This window comes from Ovis aries, chromosome 15, assembly GCF_016772045.2.
Source record: "Ovis aries strain OAR_USU_Benz2616 breed Rambouillet chromosome 15, ARS-UI_Ramb_v3.0, whole genome shotgun sequence".
NCBI lineage: Eukaryota > Metazoa > Chordata > Mammalia > Artiodactyla > Bovidae > Ovis > Ovis aries.
Window position 1 is genome coordinate 38,226,693 of NC_056068.1, and position 13,134 is coordinate 38,239,826.

Consider the following 13,134-nt stretch of genomic DNA (forward strand, 5'->3'; position numbering starts at 1 on the left):
TTTTTTTTTTTTCAAAGTAGGAATTCCTTTATTCCTCATCAAAATAGTCTAACAGCAAATGTAGATTGTATGCTTTTATTTTTACATTTAAGTTATCCTTTCTTGGATATATCTTTCATCAGGACTTTGCCGCATTTAAACCTTGTCCTTCTAGCGAGAGGATAAAATTGTACGTGAATCTTATTCAGAGAACTCAGCTGCTTGTAGCAGACCAAAAGAGCATGGAACTTAGGCAGAAGAGTGGAGAGCTTTTCCACAAACACATTTAAACTTCTTCCCAGTATAAAAACGTCCGTTGTTGCTTTTAGAGATAATTTTACAAATCAGAAGGTCTTACAGGATAGTCCAGCTGAAGTGTCAGTATTTTAAGTAAATCCCAATGACCTGAAATTCAAGTCCAAACTAGATATTTAGTGTTTTCTTTATTGCAAATATGAAGTCTTTAACCTGAGGTACAGAGTCTTCTAGAATCTGCGTAAGGCACAGGGATATCAGTGGCGGTGACATAAACTGTAGAAGCATCCAGGAAATTGAACCCAGGACCCTCCATCGTCCTGGCACAGATTTCAGCTCCTACTGCCAACTGTGACCAGCCCCCTTCCACAATAACAAGGTGTCTGCTCTTCACGACATTGGTTTCTATTGTTTCAATGTCCATTGGTCTGATGGTCTGCAAATGTATCAACTCATATTCAAGTCCCTCTTTAGATAGCATTGCTGAGCTTCTAAGCAGTGGCTAACAGGTCTTGAATGAGAAACTATGGTTGCACATGTACCCTGCCTTTCTAGTTTGGCTTTCCCTATAGGGATCAGATAATCTTTTGACTGAGCTCCTGGGGAGGTTCAAAAGGAACTTTATATATCAGTTCACCTCCAGCACCACCACTGGACTTACCCTGAATGGCAGATTTAATAAGTCCTTTTGTGTCCTCTGAATTCCAGGGACTGACCACCTTTAAGCCTGGGAAGCGCTCATACCAGGCAGCAAAGCACTGTGAGTATTGGGCAGCTACGCCTGCTGGGGCGCCACTGGGCTCCCTGAAGACTAAGGGCACCAGCTGAAGGCCTCCTGACGTGTAATAGGTCTTGGTAGCTGAGTTTATAAGCTGGTAAATGGCTTGCATAAAAGGGTATAAATTCACAAATGGGCCTTAACCCAGCCAGAACTGCACCTATAGCAATTCCAGCAAAACCCGACTCTGATACGGGAGTATCTATGGTCCTCTTATCTCCATATTTTTTCCACAGGCCTTGACTAACCCCATCGTACAGGGCAACTTCTTCCCCAAGTAGAAATACCTTCCCAGCTCTTTCCATCTCCTCCTCCATACCTTGATTTGCAGCCTCATGAACTGTCACCTGCAGTGTGGCTGGTGTTGTCTGGGGGAACCCCTCCTTAGCAGACCAGAGACCTGCTCAAGGAGTCTCCACACCAACCCAGAAACCGTGGCCATCCTGCCCATGTCCTCTACCTGCTGCCGAATCCACAGCAATTTCTTAATTCCCAAGTTTTGCCTACATGGCCTGCATCATCCAGTTTTTTTCTTTGATTTTTAATTTCAGAATAATACACGCTTTTTGTGGGAAAATTTAGCATCACAGAAGCACAGTGTAAATGCTGAGCACTCCACTCTAGCATCTATCCTGCCTTCTGCCACCTCCCTCTCCAGAATGTTACAGTGTGGTACATATCAGCCCAGATCTTTTACTATACTTAGGTACAACGTGCGTGCGTGTGTGTGTGTGTGTGTGTGCGTGTGTGCATAAACATTAGATACATCCTTTCCCACAAAAACTGCATCATATTGAAATCTCATTCTGCACCATGATTTTTACACTTTCCCCTTACTATCATATCATGAAAAACTTTCTTTGTTGGTACCTATGGCATCTGAGCTTTCCTTTTGTTGATTTTGAGAGCATTTGAGATCCTCAAATTAGGGTAAGCCAGGTCAAGACTAAGAAAAAAGAAATCCAAGCACGAGATCCAAGTTATGAGATACTGTCTGATGAGAGTCCTTTTGCCCTTGAAGAAATACTTTACTAAAAAAGGTAGGGACTTTTCTGGTGGTGCAGTGGATAAGAATCTGCCTGCCAGTGCAGGGACTTGGGTTTGATCCCTGATCTGGGAAGACCCCACATGCTGTGGAGCAACTAAGCCCATGCTCTACGACTGCTAAGCCTGTGTGTTCTAGAGCACCAGCTACCACAGCTGAAGCCCTCGCTCCTGTAGCCTGCGCTCTGCCACAAGAAGCCACCGCAGTGAGAAGCCTGCGCGCTGCAGCGATGAGTAGCCCTCGCGCCCCACAACTAGAGAAAGCCCACATGCAGTAAGGAAAACCCAGAGCAACCAAATAAATAAAAATAATAATAATTTTAAAAAGTCAATGTGGGTGGAGTTAAGGGAGCACTAGGTTAGCTGGCTGGCCCTGCAGACATACCTTATATTACAATGAAACCTTGGTTGTCAAGTTGCAACTAACGACACCTTGATTTTGCCTTCGTAGTATATAACTCAGGAATTGTTGAGGCTCTCCATGAGTGTTTGTTTATGGTACTGGCATTCCATCTGTATCTTTAGAGCCACGGAGGCTCCAAGGATGGTCGTCCATGTGTGCAGGCCTTAGAACAGCTTCTTCCTGTCCATTGTTTCATCTTATGGTTACATACCTTCTGCATGATTGATTGTGTTATCCAAAGAAATAAGAGCACAGGAACCATTTGGAAAAATGTATTTGAGAAACTAAACATTTTTCTTTCTTTTTTAAAAAATATATTTATTTCATTTATTTATTTTGCTGTACCGGGTCTTAGTTGTGGCGTATGAGATCTATTTCCCTGACCAGGGCTCGAACCTGGGCTCCCTGCATCAGGAGTGCAGAGTCTTAGCTGTTGGGCCACCAGGGAAGTCCTTAAATATTTTTCTTAAAGTAGAACCAAAGCTCTTCAGGATTGGAGAGAGTCTGGCCTGTTCACAGCCAAATCCAAGTGCTGTGGATACTTAGTAAATCGGTGGAAAAGCAAAGCCACACCATTTTTTTTTTTTTTTGGATGTATGTGTAGAATTCTATAGCATGGATGGTCTCTTATTTAACTGGTATTATTGGTGGATATTTGTTTCTATACATGATGCTCTACTGAACACTTGTGAATGTATTTTCTTTATATGTCATAAATTTCCAAGAATGATCCAACAATGAAGCAAATTGACAGTTTTGGTGGCACCTACCAAACTGTCCTCCAAATGTCTGTACCAACTGATACTTCTTCAAGTATATGTGTGTGCCAATGTTTTTACAACTTTGGGCACACTGGATACTATCAATCTTTTTCATCTTTACTAATCCAGCAGGCAGGAAAGTAGCGTGGTTGTGGACATAAGCCCTAGTTATTACACCTAAATTCAAACCCTGACGGCACCATGACTAGCTCTGTGTCCTTTAGTGAGACTGATTTCCTTTAGCTCTCTCATCTCTGAAATGTTGAGTTAAAAAGTGTATCTACCACATAGTGTTATTATGGGGACAAAATGACCTAATTCAAGTAATGTGCTAATCCTATGCCTGTATTAGCATCAATACTAGTTACTATTCTTATTCTTTATTTAGATAAAAAAATATTTATTTTTATTTATTTGGCTGCACTGGGTCTTAGTTGCAACATGCAGGATCTAGTTCCCTGATCAGGGATCAAACCTGCGTCCCCTGCATTAGTAGAGAGAAGTCTTGGCCACTGGACCACAAGAAAAGTCCCTATTCTTATTCACATTTAGGCCACACTGGTATTAGAACCGATTTGTACCACCTGAGTACAGAGGATGGAGTACCCAGTGACAGCTGCAAAGCCATGAAGCCTCAGGAGAATGTCCCCTTATTTAAAGGTTCGTGTAGCTGGGAGAGCCTTGGATGGGGCACTGGGGGACCAGGTATTTTACATTCTGAAGACTGAAGGACCTAAATTCAGAGCAAGTAACCCAAACTTCAGACTTAAGTGAAAAACTCCTTTAACAAGTCTCTAAGGCCCAGAAAGGATCTTTCAAGAATCCTTATAGCCCTTATCCATCTCCCACAGGAGCGTTTTCAAACAAAGTATTTCAGGGCACTCAAAGTTCACACCTCATCTGCATGATGTTAGCACTTTCCCAGAACTATGCCAATTAAAATAAAAGTCCTCCAAGAAAGGACACAGTACTCATGTCCACCTTCACAGGGATGCGTTCTTTCATTTTGCTTTTGTAAACATAGTGATGGTCTTACAGCTGTACTCACACTTCCATCTGCATGAACCAAATGGGAATCACACAGCCTAAATCAGGCCACGGGCTGAGGTCAGGTTTGGAGAAAGGGGGATTTGTGCAGTGTGAAAACAGGTCTGGGACAGGTCAGAGGCAGAAATCACATGGATATCAAGAAATGTCAAGTTGGAGCAGAGCAGAGAGGCAGAACGTGGCTCTGGGGGGCCAAGGCCATTTGTCTAAACAAGCCTTACCCCACACTGACCGTCCATGCCCTCCAGAACCAGCTCCGGAAGCAGGAAAGCTCGGTCATCTCATCCATGCTCACAGTAACACGGGAGGCTGTCACCTCCACGTGCATCACTCTTTACCTCCTCTTTGTTCCTATACCTTCCCGGCTCCTACCTTTTGCCTTTGTCTCGCAGTCCTGAACTACAACCTGCTTCTTCATTCTAAGGCCCTCTCTGCTCCGGGCAGCACTAAAGCTAAACTTCCTCACCATTGCAGGTCCTGCCCTAGATCAGCAAGAAGAGAAATGGGATGCAATCCATGATCACAGAGGAGAATGAACAGAAACAAGTAGAAACACACAATGACCACAGGAACCTAGTTTCTAGGTGCCAGGCAAATTGCTATTTACCTGATATCTAGTATCTTGTTCCCTAGAGAAGGAAATGGCAACCCAGTCCAGTATTCATGCCTGGAGAAACCCATGGATGGAGGAGCCCGGCAGGCTACTGTCTATCTATGGGGTTGCAAAGAGTCAGACATGACTGAAGCAACTTAGCACACAGTATCTCATTAAATTCTTAGGACGCATCTGCAAGGAAGGTATATACTTTTTAATCTTCAGAAACACATTTCTTCAGCCAAATTAGGTACAGGTTAGTCAATGGCAGGTCTAGAGTTCAAACCTCAGCCTGACTCTGGAGACCACGTTTGTCAGCCTGTGAATGCAGGCGGAGGGGGCAGGAGGGTGAGGCTCTCTTGGAAAAGGCCCCACACCTGCCTCTTGCCCCCTACATTCTCCCCTCTCCTCACCCCCCACCGGGCTTCTGCTGTCCTTCAGGGCATGTCCTAACCTACCCTGAGTTCTGAAAATTGCAGCCTCATGGGTGCAATGAGGGTGGAGGGGGTGGAGGAAGGATTCTCAAACAGTTTCACAATGCTGTCCATGTTAATGCTGTCCTGAGAACTGGTTCTGGCAAAGAAGGGGGAGGACTGGGTCCTTGAGTTGGAGAGACACCACTGCTACTAAAGGCAAGGGAAGCTAATGACCCTAAATGCGTTTCCCCATATATCAGCTCGCTTCTTAGGAAAACCTTTGGGAATCGCTACCATTTCCTTCTGCAGATGAGGAAACTGAGGGCCAGGGAGGTCAAGTGACTTGCAAAGACCATCCAGTGATTGTGGTTCCTATACAGACGTGCCTGACTCCAAAGCTCAGACTCTTTCCACTTTCCCTCACGATTCCTCCTCTCTAGCTCCCTCTCACCACCCTACCCCCCGCCCCCCCACTTCTGCTTGCTTTTCAGTGAGACCATGGCTGCCCCTGGTTGATAGTTTTCTCTACAGAGCCCTTGCTGTGAGGCACAGGGTCACCCGATTCCCTCTGGAAGGGCAGCACCTGTCATCTTGTGTAAAGATTCAGTGAGCAGTGTTTGGTTCCATTATTTGCTTCTACCCTTTCCCAGAATTTCCACTAACCACCCATAAAAAATATCAGTCCTGATGGCTTCCACCTCTGAGGGGGACTTTTTCATCCTTGCTTGAGTGTCCTCCTGAGGAACAGCAGGAAATGAGCCTTTTTATGAGGCGATAATGGAGCCAGAAGCATCTTTAAAATCAATTGTGCCTAACACGTCCTCCCATCATTTCAACAGGTTCTGGGTTTAGTGGGTCATAAATAAAAACAGACAGCTCACATTCAGTGAGCTCTACAGTTTGCCCGTGGTCTCCTGTGGGCTGTACCATAGTCCTCTGAGGAAGGCAGGCAAGTGGTCCCCCTTTCTCACAGGAAGTGAGTGAGACTCGCCTCTCTCCCTGCCAAAGGTCAGCGCCTAGCTTGTAGCTTCCGTGACCATCTGACACAGCTGCTCACTCCCTCTGCCTTGAAACAGGTTCTGGTCTAGCGCCTGCTGGCTCTTCATTTTCTCCTCACCTCGTTCCTTCTCAGCCTCCTGTGCTGACCCTCTTCATCTTTCTGCAAACACTGAAGTGTCCCTGGCCTCAAGCTCTCTTTGCTCTTCTCTTTTCTAGCCACACTGCCTTAGTGATTTCTCTTGTCCCATGCCTTAAAATATGAGTTATGTATATACTGAAGACCCCCAAACTGTCATCTTCCCCTCATCCCCGCCTCTGAACTCCAGCTTGTATACCAGCTGCCTAACACTTTCATCTGGATGTTGAATTGGTATCTCACATTCAGTGTGTCTGAAACCAAGTTCTTGATCTTCCCCTCCTCAAACCTGTGTGTGTGTAGTCACTCAGTTGTGTCCAGCTCTTCTGTGACCCCGTGGACGATAGCCCACCAGACTCCTCTGTCCAAGGGCTCCTCTAGGCAAGAACACTGGAGTGGGCAGCCATTCCCTTCTCCAGGAGATCTTCCCCACCCAGGCAGCAAACCCAGGTCTCTTGCATTGCAGGCAGATTCTTTACCGTCTGAGCCACCAGTAAAGCTGCCCTCCTCTCCAAATCTGGCTTTTCTCATTGTAAGCATCGCACTGAATGGCAAAGCCATCCTTCTAGTTTATCAGCCTTGGTTCTTCTCTCACTCCACATCCGATCCTTCAGCACACCTGTCAACTGCACTTCTAAAATGCATTGTTGAGCCAATAACTGTGTGTCACCATCGCTGGAGCAGGGGCCGGACTGCACCTCCCTGTGTCCCTGGCACCATCTTGGTCCAAGCCACGTGGCATCATCATTAGCTGGGATTAAATGTGTTGCAACGGCTTCCTGGCTGGTCTCTCTGCCTCTTCCCTCACCCTCTTCCAGGCTCTTCTTCACGCAGTAGCTGCATCATGCCGTTTTTCTGGTCAAAATCCTCTAATGGTGTCATGTTGCACAGGAAATGGGGACCTTGGCCATGGCCCCCATGGCCCCTCATGATCTGCTCTGCCTCCCTGTTACCTCACCAGCTTCCTCTTTTATTACTCCCCCTCTTGCTCACTTTGCTTCAGCCGCCTGGATATCTCCTCAGATATGCTAGACACACTTAGCACTTGCAGGGCCCTGAGCCTGGGGAGATGTCCTCTTAGATACTAGAGCACTCATTCCTCTGTCTCCTTCATGTCTTTGCTCAAATGTCACCTTCTCAGTGAGGCCTCTGCTGACCACACTGTTCAAAAGAGCAATCCCCTGCCCCTTCCTCAACCTGGCACACTGCTCTCACTTTATCTGATTGTCTTTTCTCCATAACATTTGTTACCATCTGGTATACTAAGATCCCCTAGAGGAGGGCATGGCAACCCACTCCAGTATTCTTGCCTGGAGAGTCCCCATGGACAGAGGAGCCTGGCAGGCTACAGACCATAGGGCTGCAAAGAGTTTGACACGACTGAAGCGACTTAACGCACACAGTATCCCGTGTATTTTGCTTTCTTACTTTTTATCATGGATCTTCCCCTACTAGAACAGGCATTTTCTATGGGCAAAGGCTTTGTCTATTCTGCTCACTCACTGCTGTACTATCAGTGTTTAGAGTATGCTCAATCTTTGCTTTTTTTTAAAGATTTTTTTTTTGATGTGGACCACTTTTAAAGTCTTCATTGAGTCTGTTACAATATTGTTTCTGTTTTGTTTTGGGTTTTGGGGGGCACAAGACAAATGGGATCTTAGTTCCCCAACCAGGGATTGAACCCACATCCCCTGCATTGGAAGAGAAGTATTAACCTCTGGGCCACTAGGGAGGTCCCAGTCTTTGCTGTTTGAATGAGAGGCTATGATTAGGCAGTGTCTGGTATCTTTTTTAATCCCAGGACTCTATGGCACAGTGCGGAGCTAGAGCTGAGTAAAGTGACACCAACAGACGTGGGCGCTGAGCTAGTGGGCACTGGGTGAGCTGGGGAGAGTGCCAACCAGAGACCTGGCACTAATAAAAGGAAGAGGAAGGGGTAGGGCCTCCTTAGGACCCACAGTCAGCTGCAAGGCTCTGAGTCTACCTCAGATGGATGCCCCAGTGACCTAGGCTGACTGTTTATAAGTGCCGAGAGCCCACCTTGCACCCCGGAAGCTGCTGCCATCATAAGCTACTGTCTGATCAGCTATTTCAAAGCCAGAGAAGGTATCTGAAGCCCATTAACAGACCTGCAAGAAGGTGATGTGGTTTCACAGAAGCATTTCAAATTCAATTTCTTTTTTTTTTTTTTTTAGTTTTTTATTTTTTAAATTTTAAAATCTTTAATTCTTACATGCATTCCCAAACATGAACCCCCCTCCCACCTCCCCTCCCCATAACATCTTTCTGGGTCATCCCCATGCACCAGCCCCAAGCATGCTGCATCCTGCGTCAGACATAGACTGGCGATTCAATTCACATGATAGTATACATGTTAGAATGTCATTCTCCCAAATCATCCCACCCTCTCCCTCTCCCTCTGAGTCCAAAAGTCCGTTATACACATCTGTGTCTCTTTCCCTGTCTTGCATACAGGGTCGTCATTGCCATCTTCCTAAATTCCATATATATGTGTTAGTATACTGTATTGGTGTTTTTCTTTCTGGCTTACTTCACTCTGTATAATCGGCTCCAGTTTCATCCATCTCATCAGAACTGATTCAAATGAATTCTTTTAACGGCTGAGTAATACTCCATTGTGTATATGTACCACAGCTTTCTTATCCATTCATCTGCTGATGGACATCTAGGTTGTTTCCATGTCCTGGCTATTATAAACAGTGCTGCGATGAACATTGGGGTACATGTGTCTCTTTCAATTCTGGTTTCCTCGGTGTGTATGCCCAGAAGTGGGATTGCTGGGTCATAAGGTAGTTCTATTTGCAATTTTTTAAGGAATCTCCACACTGTTCTCCATAGTGGTTGTACTAGTTTGCATTCCCACCAACAGTGTAGGAGGGTTCCCTTTTCTCCACACCCTCTCCAGCATTTATTGCTTGCAGATTTTTGGATCGCAGCCATTCTGACTGGTGTGAAGTGGTACCTCATTGTGGTTTTGATTTGCATTTCTCTAATAATGAGTGATGTTGAGCATCTTTTCATGTGTTTGTTAGCCATCCGTATGTCTTCTTTGGAGAAATGTCTATTTAGTTCTTTGGCCCATTTTTTGATTGGGTCGTTTATTTTCTGGAGTTGAGCTGCATAAGTTGCTTGTATATTTTTGAGATTAGTTGTTTGTCAGTTGCTTCATTGGCTATTATTTTCTCCCATTCAGAAGGCTGTCTTTTCACCTTGCTTATATTTTCCTTTGTTGTGCAGAAGCTTTTAATTTTAATTAGATCCCATTTGTTTATTTTTGCTTTTATTTCCAGCATTCTGGGAGGTGGATCATAGAGGATCCTGCTGTGATTTATGTCTGAGAGTGTTTTGCCTATGTTCTCCTCTAGGAGTTTTATAGTTTCTGATCTTACATTTAGATCTTTAATCCATTTTGAGTTTATTTTTGTGTGCGGTGTTAGAAAGTGATCTAGTTTCATTCTTTTACAAGTGGTTGACCAGTTTTCCCAGCACCACTTGTTAAAGAGATTGTCTTTACTCCATTGTATATTCTTGCCTCCTTTGTCAAAGATAAGGTGTCCATATGTGTGTGGATTTATCTCTGGGCTTTCTATTTTGTTCCATTGATCTATATGTCTGTCTTTGTGCCAGTACCATACTGTCTTGATGACTGTGGCTTTGTAGTAGAGCCTGAAGTCAGGCAAGTTGATTCCTCCAGTTCCATTCTTCTTTCTCAAGATTGCTTTGGCTATTCGAGGTTTTTGTATTTCCATACAAATCTTGAAATTATTTGTTCTAGTTCTGTGAAAAATGTGCCTGGTAGCTTCAAATTCAATTTCTTTTTATTTCTTTTCAAACACAGCCTGTAATTCTGATGGGAAAATTGCATAATGCCCGTCGGAGATAATAATTTTCCTGCAAGATGGTTTTGTGAAAGCAGCTTGGTGTTTCTGACTCAGGAGAGGAAGGGTCCATCAGAGAGAGCCGCCTGGGCCTTCCCACTGCCTTTGCACCCACACCTGTCTCTGGCAGGTGTAAGCTCTGAGGACGGGCATCACCCTGATGGACGGGCATGACCTGAGGCAAAGGCCAGCCTTCTGTGTGCCTCTGTTACCACAGGCATCAATTCAGCTTGTTCTTTGGTGACCAAAGTGCCTATCCTGGGCTTAACCTCCCTTTTGGACTTTCATGGTATCCTTTAGGATTATGAAAGTCTGCCTCTCCTCCGATTCAACAGGGAGCTGAAGGGGTAGATGGGGCCTGTCTGTGTTTCCCATCCCAGCCCCTCTTCCCCACCTTCTGCCCTATCTCCAGCACTTAACATTAGTGCTGGGGTCGGAGCAGAGAAGTAAGAAAGGGGCCGGGCCAGGAAAGATTCTGACATCAACCAGGGGAGAGCAGGCTGAGCTGGGCTGTCTCCTCCCAACAGGTGGGGGCTCCAAGGAAGTCGGGCTGGAGCCAGGGAGGGAGGAAGAGCCAAGCCAGCACCTATAAGGCAACCTGTAAGGGCCTTGACCCTAACCCTGCCCCTGGGAGCATCTTGTTGGTGGAGTGTGTGTGTGTCTTAAGTGAAGTGAAAGTGAAGTCGCTCAGTCGTATCTGACTCTCTGCGACCCCGTGGACTATAGCCTACCAGGTTCCTCCAATCATGGGATTCTCTAGGCAAGAATACTGGAGTGGGTTGCCATTTCCTTCTCTAGGGGATCTTCCTGACCCAGGGATCAAACCCGGTTCTCCCGGATTGCAGGCAGATGCTGTACCCTCTGAGCCACCAGGGAAGCCCAAGGTGCAGCATTTGACATTGCTTGCTCCTCTTCCCTGTCTCCCCCTCCCCACCTTCCTCTGAAGACAGTTCCCATTTAGTCCTGGGAGCCATTATGAGGGCAGGGGCTGGACTGTGTTCCCGTCTGTGTCCCCAGCACTGGCCTGGTCTGGGGAGCTATACAGGGGATGATTAAGAATGAATAATAGATTAGTTAATTAATTAATTAATGATGAGCTAGAGGAAGCCTCTGGCCTTCACTGCCCTCTTAGGGGCACCCCTGCAAGTTCTATGAACTCGGATGCTGCCGCAGGGCTTCTGAGTAGACAGTGAGGATTCTGCTGACTATGGTGGGGAAGTAAACTGTAGGAGGGCAGGCAGGACCCAGGGAGGCCGGTCAGGTGACACGGGATCATGAGAGAGCAATGGCAGGGGTGGGAAGATGTCAGATGCAAGACATTATTTTAAAGGGAGCAGCAACAGGATCTGCTGGTGGGTTGGACGTGGGGTGTAAAGCAAAGAGGGGTCAAGGATGACTCTGAGTGGAGGTGTCATGTAGGCAGTTGGATACGTGAGGCTGGGGTTCAATGGAGTAGTCCAGGCAGGAGGTGAATTTGAAAGTGTGTATAGGTGTTAGTTCGAGAAGGTCTTGTAGGTCATCATAGAACTGTTCAACTTCAGCTTCTTCAGCATTACTGGTTGGAGCACAGACTTGGATTACTGTGATACTGAATGGTTTGCCTTGGAAACGAACAGAGATCATTCTGCTGTTTTTGAGATTGCATCCAAGTACTGCATTTCGGACTCTTTCATTGACTATGAGGGCTACTCCATCTCTTCTAAGGGATTCTTTCCCACAGTCTTAGATATAATGGTCATCTGAGGTGGGAGGGGGGTTCAGGATGGGGAACACATGTACACCCGTGGCAGATTCATGCTGATGTATGGCAAAACCAATACAATATTGTAAAGTAATTAGCCTCCAATTAAAATAAAGAAATTTATATTAAAAATAAAATTAATTAATTCAAAAAAATAATGGTCATCTGAGTTAAATCCACCCATTCCAGTCCATTTTAGTTGGCTGATTCCTAAAATGTCAATGTTTACTCTTGCCATCTCCTGTTTGACTACTTCCAATTTGCCTTGATTCATGGACCTAATATTCTGGGTTCCTATGCAATATTGTACTTTACAGCATCAGACTTTACTTCCATCACCGGTCACATCCACAGCTGCGTATTGTTTTTGCTTTGATTCCGTCTCTTCATTCTTTCTGGAGTTATTTCTCCACTGATCTCCAGTAGCATATTGGGCACCTACCGACCTGGGGAGTTCCTCTTTCAGTGTCCTTTCTTTTTGCCTTTCCATTATGTTCATGGGGTTCGCATGAAGAGGTTTGCCATTCCCTTCTCCAGTGGACCACACTTTGTCAGAACTCTCCACCATGACCTGTCCATCTTGGGTGGCCCTACACGGCATGGCTCATAGTTTCATTGAGTTAGATAAGGCTCTGGTCCATGTGATCAGTTTGATTAGTTTTCTGTGATTGTTGTTTTCATTCTGTCTGCCCTCTGATGGAGAAGGATAAGAGGCTTATGGAAGTTTCCTGATGGGAGAGACTGAGTGGGAAATTGGGTCTTGTTCTGATGGGCAGGGCCATACTCAGTAAATCTTTAATCCAATATTCTGTTGATGGGTATGGCTATATTCCCTCCCTGTTGTTTGACCTGAAACCAAAGTATGGTGGAGGTAATGAAGATAATGGCAACCTCCTACAAAAGGTCAGGTGCATGTACTGCCCCAGTCAGTGCCCCCGATCCTGCAGCAGGCCACTGCAGACCCACACCTCGGCCAGAGACTGGAATGCAAAAGTAGGAAGTCAAGAGACACCTGGAGTAACAGGCAAATTTGGCCTTGGACACAAAACAAAGCAGGGCAAAGTCTAACAAGGGTTTGTCA

At 45.7% G+C, this 13,134-nt stretch overlaps 1 protein-coding gene and 1 pseudogene across 1 annotated transcript in view; both read right to left on the reverse strand.

Annotated features, from left to right (window-relative positions):
- SPON1 (spondin 1) overlaps positions 1–13,134 on the reverse strand; it is a 313,267-nt gene that overhangs the window by 22,888 nt on the left and 277,245 nt on the right. The window lies entirely within an intron of this gene.
- The window catches only part of LOC132657872 (pyruvate dehydrogenase E1 component subunit beta, mitochondrial-like), a 61,757-nt pseudogene continuing 48,623 nt past the window's right edge, over positions 1–13,134 (reverse strand).